Here is a 7,167-nt window from a genome sequence, read left to right on the forward strand (position 1 = left end):
AGGTGCTCCCAGCCATCTATTGCCTCACTGCACCGGTGCGGGGAAGCAGAGGAGAATTGTTCCGACATGGCTTAGTTGGTAGAGCGCAGGACTCCCCCTTTTGCTGTATCCCCAATGTTCCATTTGGTTGTCCATGCTTGATGTTTTGATGTAATTTTTCTGTGGGTTGGCTTTTCCTTGTTGGTCTATGGCTTCCCTCCCCCATTTTCTCCCTTGTATATTCTTCTTATCGTTTGGTAGTAAATTTATTTATTCATCCAAAAAAAATCGAATGAGAGAGAGGAAACTGAATAAAAAAAAAAGGGAAAGAGAGAAGGGTGTGGGCAAAAGCTATCTGTATAATAGTTTTTTGTGGAACGGAAGGCTTCGGATGGCAGGTGAAGCAACCATTCTTGCTCTCATCATTTCTAAATGATATATATATATATATATATACACACACACACACACACACACTAGTAAACTCACACGTGCAAATGCAGTGTGGGACTATATCCTTTAAACTGCCTAAAGAGCTAGGAAAACAAGAAAACCAAAAAAAAAAAAAAAAAATCATTTCAAATTGATGGAAGCTTCAATCAAGCATATTTGGTAGTTTAGAATATAGTTATACAGTGCAACATAATATGTTATTATTATTCTAGTTTTCTTAATTTTGCTACAGTAATACATATAAATCCAGTTACTATTGTAGATATCTACTAATATCTATTCAATAAAGTAGTAAAGTTAAGCATGTCAGTAATTTCTGTTATCCGTCTCCCACATTAGTAGTTTCGCCATAATTTTTTTAATTTCAAACCAGTAACATATCATTCATTCAATCTACATTCCAGTTCATTGGGTGGGATGATTTTAACCCATGTCAAAAGGTTTCAAAATATCTTTACGTACAAATTTTGACTTAATTTTTGTTTTGTTTTAATAAAAAAAATAAACTAAGGTCAAACCAATGACATCATTTTTTGTGACTAGTATGAATATAATAGTGTAATTTGATACGTTTTTATGATTTCGTAAGAAAAATAAATCATCAATTACCCTACAACTAACTTAGGATGTAGATGCAAGAGATGCTTTCATGAGCAATAAACCTAAATCCAAGAGTAACATATAATATCACTATGAAGCTTTATTTATTTATTTATTTTTTTTTTTTTCTGAGGCCTAGATTTCGCTTCTAAGCTTCTTTGCTTAATATTTGATCTTTGCTAAGTGCTTACTTATTAACACATGTTGTCGTCCATCTTACAAAAATGGTACAAATAGAGAAGGATCTGATCACATGTCAATCTGCCTTAAAGAAAATGTTTATTGTCCACCTAATGATAAGTCCCGACCTCCTTTAATTATAATGCATAAGAAATACTTAATGCTCCAAAGAATTCTACAGGTCCTATGTCACAAGAACCAAGTTTTGCTGTCCATTTCCATTAGGATATAGAAGGTTGGGATGTAGTCATTATTCTCGTCTATAGCAAACATATGGCATAATGAAATGTAGGAATAGGTAAGGCCTCACAAAAAAAGTCTCCTACAGAAACAAGAGTTTCCGTATCGTATAACACATGATAAGGCCATTTGAGTACAACTATCCATATTCTTGTTCTTTCCTAGGTATCTGATTTTATAAATAACAAACAAATAAAATAAACAACTGAAAAGAAGACATAAAGAGTCGAATCCAACAATGAACATGTATCAATGTGTGTTCTAGAGAAAGAAAAAAACAAGGGATGCCCATAATCCAATCTAAGACCCAAACAGTCCAAAGTGGCAATAAACTCTAAAAAAGACTAATTTCTTGAGTCCTCTTTTGATATGGGTTTCTGTAACTTGAAGTGCGGAGCATTTATTGATCTGGACCATCTCCCACTTGTGCTTTTAGGCTTTCTCTAAAACCTTAAAGGAGGGGAGAGATCAGTTACAGAATGAAGGATGTAAGGAAATGAATAAAGAATAACAGAAGAAGAAATGAAAGGAAAGTGAGTGAAACCTGGGAATAGTTGAATTGGGGATTGAAACCATAGTTGCTATAGTGCCGAGCTCTGGCATCAGAAATATTGGTGACTTGTTCAACATTTGGCTTCTTCTGTTCTATCTTTCCCTCCTCTTGTCATCTGTATGGCTTTCAAAAATTCCAACCTCTCAAGAAAATATTGCCGTTGTGATCCAACAAATAGCCTCATTCGAAATAAACATGAAAATCTGGAAGATTTATCATTTTGTTGCAGAATCATTTCCATGTTACTCTTCTGTTAGCAAGAGAGAATTGATTCAATAGCTGAACCAAAGAAAGTGTATGTTTAATCAAGATGCCATAAGAACAAGTTATACAGGATACAACACCCATAAAAAGAATTAAACTGATCATTAAAAAAAAACAAAAAACAAAAAACAAAAAACAAAAAACAAAAAACAAAACAAATCAAAATAAAAACTTAGAGCAGTGTAGGATGAGCTGAACATCAATTTTAGAGTCTAGAAAGTACCTAAAAATCTGAATCGTCAAAATCTATTCGTGATATATAAATCCTAAGAAGCATCAAGATAATGCGTTATTTATGACAGAAAGTAGTATTATATCAAAAAAAGTCTCCTGACACTCTTTAAAGTATTGCTAAGAAGAATTTGTTATGACAGAAAGTACTTCTATTATTTGTTGCATGAACCCACCTCATGCTTCTCATGGGAATTGGATTCCCCTTTCCTCTCACCTTTGACAAAGAAAATGTTGCAGAAAATGAGAGAGAGAGAGAGAGAGAGAGAGATTAACCATCTAATCATAGAGGGAATAACCCATCAATTAACACTCATCAGCTACTTTAGTCCTTTCATGTTGTCTATAATGGTTCTGTCGGATCCAATCTTCAAATCCACTCCTTAACAGGAACAATGTTATCGAACTCCAACACCAGGATCTCATCATGTGAACTCTTAGCCAGGAAGATTTTAAATCTATGAAATGACATTTATGTTAGGCATATTATCAAACATTTTTATGTGCAGTTAGATACAACCTTTTCACTTTTTGGCATTCCCTTCACAAATTGGTTAGATCAATTACTCCTTAAACCTGGAGGTTTTGTCAAAACTCAGTCTTCTAACATTTTTTTCTTTTAGATTTAACAAATCCATGTTGATTAGAAAGTTAAACGTAGATACAAAAAGAACAATTAAATTATTGAAGTCATCCTTGTTACCCAAAACATTTCAGAAATAATAACTACTTGCTTCTACCTTTCCTTCCTTTCGTTTTTTATCACAGTTAAGTCATAAAATGAAGTCGAGAATAATCTATATGATGCATAAAGACAATCCAGAGAAAGTTAAACACAAATAAATAATACAAATTCATATTCTTGACAACCACACAGCCTTACTCAAACAAGGATCGAGAAACAATCTACAAACCTTGCAAGCAGGTTCATCCCAATTTGTAAAACAATGCCAGGCTTTAGCAGGTTTAAATTGTGTATCGGCCATATTCTTCTTCTCCAATTTATGTTCATAAATGCTATCTAGAATGATTAAAGAAAAAAAAAAAAAAAATCTCCAAATAATGGGAAATTTTTTTGGAAGAAAATGAAGGAGAAGTAGATAACCTCCTATAGAATCCTTTCATTTTTCTCCTTAAGGGTTTTGTCAAAGACAATCCCCAAAATTTCCTCCCCAATGGGAAGAACGTCATCGAACTCCATCACCAGACTCTCCTTGAAGAGGATCCAGAATGTCAATGAAGAGGCTGCGACTAAAAATGTAGTTGAAGATAATGGGAGCCAGAATCTCATTGTAGTGAGGCATTTCAGACTGTACCTGAAGAGATGCGATTCAAAATTCTCGATGAAAAGAGGCAAAAAAGTCGCGGTACATACGTGTAAACAATGTTCTTAAAATGTACTTCATAGATAGCTGTGGATTTAACCACATATAATCTGAATCGTTGAAACCTTTCTCTCTCATTTTAATGAACACCGGCCGTGACAGTGATAGCAAGTCATCCCCAATTCTTTTCCTTCTCCTCTCTCTCTCTCTCTCTCTCTCTCTCTCTCATGCTCTTCTCTTTGTGTGAATTTGCACCGCCTCATATATTTCAACCAAGCCTCTCTTTCTCTCATCTCATATAAAGATTTCTGTTTCTGATTGTCCCTGAAAACTTTTGATATCAAAAGAGGAAGTTCTAATCTCATAGTCAAGAGATTGTAATATTTTGAATATTCAGATCCTCTCTCAAACAAACTTGAACTTGATATATCCTCTTCAATCTCTATGAACCCTTTTTCTCCCATTCTATATCCTTCGACGACTTAGGGTTTCTCTTTATTCATATTCTTGAAGAACCTGGATTAGGACTTCACTTATTTTCTTTCATAATCCTGTAATTAGGCACGAAAAGAGCTGATTAGATTTCTGCAAGGGTTAGGAGCAATTGTTAGAGCGAAGAAACTGATCTGATTCCTGGGAAGGTCTGAATCTGGAAGGGAACATGGCAGATCAGGTCTTGATTTTCAGATTGCATTCTTCTTCAATTACACTCTAGTCTCTTGCTGAGTAATTTCTTTTGATTTTCTTCTGCTGTTCTGTTTCTTTTCTAATTTTTCTTCTAATTTTCTGGTTTATATGGTATATTGATGCAAAGAAGCAAGAAGTTTCAAGTAGATATAGTCATGAGAAGCACTGAATTGATCGTCAATGGAATCAGATTTAATGAGCTTGCAATGTAATAGAAATAGTCATTGGGGAGAAAACGTAGAAAGAGAGAAAAAATTGTGAGAGGAAGACGGATCGTCTAGAAAGAAAACAACTGATGGAGAGAGAGAGAGAGAGAGAGAGAGAGAGAGAGAGATCAACTGTCATTATCCTACTGTCCTGATTATTTGGAAGGGAAAAAGTTGGACTGGTTACGTATCAAGTGAGGCTGTCACTCACCCTTGCTGCGACCATCATAGTAGGTTAAAGATAAGAATGACTATGATCTCTCCACCCTAAAAATTGAGAACTTGTTACAATATAGAAAATTAATTGGTGGTTTAGATTAAAAGAAAGTGAAAATAAGATTGTAATACGCACATGCTGCTACCACTCGCCCAAAAAGAGATTGCAATTCATAAAGACCCATTGAAGGCTATAGTCCTTTAGATCCTTGAAAGGTGAGGTGGCAAGCTGGATTAAGGTTTTCATCACCGTCCCTATTATTTTTAAATCCTTCAAATAATGGTCCTATGATTTGATTTCTAATTATCAGGGATTTTTTTTTTAAATTTCCTCCTTTTATGGTTATGGAAAGGGTCATTTGATATAAAGTTATGAGGATCTTTTCAAAACTTCCCCTTTTAGGCGTTATTATGTGCTCACGTTTATGGAAATGGTTATTTGAAATAAATCTACAAGGATTTTCTTAAAACTTCCCCTTTTTGTGTGTTATCATATGCCCTTTTTTTTTTTTTTTTTGGTAGAGATATAAGTCGATTTTTAGGAGAGAGAGAGAGGAATGGGGCACTATGGAGACGTTTAAGGGAGAGGGGAGAGGGGAGATGCAACGGTTTAGCTATTAGGTCCCATGATTTGATTCCTAATTTTTAGGGCATTTTTTAAAAAAATTTCCCTTTTCTGCATTATTATGTGCCCCATTTATAGCTACGAGGATTTTTTTTAAAACTTCCCCCTTTATGTGCATTATTGTGTGCTAAATTTTTTATTTTTTTTATTTTTTTTTATGGGAGAAAGATACATCGATTTTTAAGAGAGAGAGGGGGATGAGGCACTATAGAGAGAGAGAGAGAGAGGGAGAATTATAGATAGTTTAATATTATTATTTTTCATCTTCCCCTTTATGTGCATTATTATGTGCTCAAATTTTTTTTTTGTGGGAGAAAGATACATTGATTTTTAAGAGAGAGAGACAGAGGGGGGATGATGCACTATAGAGATGATTAGAGAGAGAGAGAGAGAGGGAGAGAATTATAGAGGGTATTTTGGTTATTTGAATTTTTTTTTTTTTGGGTGTTTTTTGGTCATTTGAAAATTTGTTTTGATAAATGTCAATGGTTTTTTTGTGTTTTTAAAAAGTTATAGCAAAGACAGAGAGTATGTACTTTTTAATAATAATATGATAGTATGATATATATATATATATATATATATTTTTTTTTTTTGTTGCTTTGTGTCTTCTTCCTCTTTCCCTTTCCTTTGTAAATTAAAAAAAAATAGAGTGAAATCTTAAGACAAGTACAGATAACAGAGATACGATGAGAAGGAAACTATACATTAGAAAATGTGGGACATGTGAAAGAAATATTGTAAAGATCTCTCAACCACAGAGAGAAAAGTAAACTGTCAGGCATGGACAAAGCCTTCTTAACTAAGGAATTTACAACACAGTTTGACTCCTTAAAACAAAATGAAAATTACAATCACCCAATGTAAAGGCTAAAGCTCTAATATCCTCGACAACCCCTTGGACAAAAAGTGGGATTCTTATGGAAGGTTCACTGATGTACCTGATCGCCTGATCAGATCCTGGCAGTCAGACTCGGTCATAACTGAATCCACTCCTTGAGTCTATGCTTGGTAGTCAAGAGAAGAAAAAAAATATAAAAATTGTACTATTTTCTTGGTTTAAGAAATTCTCATTATGTTTGGTATGTCTTGAACCAAGAGAATATTCATTTTTTGAATTTCAAAATTCAACTTGGGAATGATGAAGTTTTCTTGTATTGCCACAAAAAACAGTCTTGCCTAAGGCACAAGAAAACACAAGAAAATAAAAGAATATAGAAAAAAAAAATTCTTTTCTTTTCTTCTATTGGTAGCCAATCAGACATAATTTTTGTTTTTTTTTATTTTTTTTCATTTCATTTCATTTCTATTATTTTCTTTTCTTTTCTTCTCTTTTCTAGATGCTTTTTTCTTTTAATTTCATTTCTTCTCTTATCTTGGCTACCAAACACAGCCTGAGAGATATATTCCAAGAGTCCACGCTGCATTGCCAATGCTTCCCATTCCAAGGCACTGCTCACATCACCTAAGTCCGAAACGGCGCTGACTGTGTGCCCTAAATAATTGTGCAAGATGATTCCCAATCTCACTCTCTTGGAACTGGATTTCCAATCAGCATTAATGCTCAATTTCGTGCACAATTTTTTTTTTTTGGGAGGGGGGGGGGGG

At 34.0% G+C, this 7,167-nt stretch overlaps 1 long non-coding RNA gene across 1 annotated transcript; it reads right to left on the reverse strand.

Moving 5' to 3' along the window:
• Positions 1-1,401: 1,401 nt before the first annotated feature.
• On the reverse strand, positions 1,402-2,278 carry LOC122074497. The gene is made up of 2 exons (XR_006138981.1): positions 1,997-2,278; positions 1,402-1,902 (listed from the first exon to the last, which is right to left on the reverse strand). It is a non-coding gene; the product is annotated as an uncharacterized LOC122074497 (long non-coding RNA).
• Positions 2,279-7,167: the final 4,889 nt, after the last annotated feature.

This window comes from Macadamia integrifolia, chromosome 1 (genome assembly GCF_013358625.1).
Source record: "Macadamia integrifolia cultivar HAES 741 chromosome 1, SCU_Mint_v3, whole genome shotgun sequence".
Taxonomy (NCBI): domain Eukaryota; kingdom Viridiplantae; phylum Streptophyta; class Magnoliopsida; order Proteales; family Proteaceae; genus Macadamia; species Macadamia integrifolia.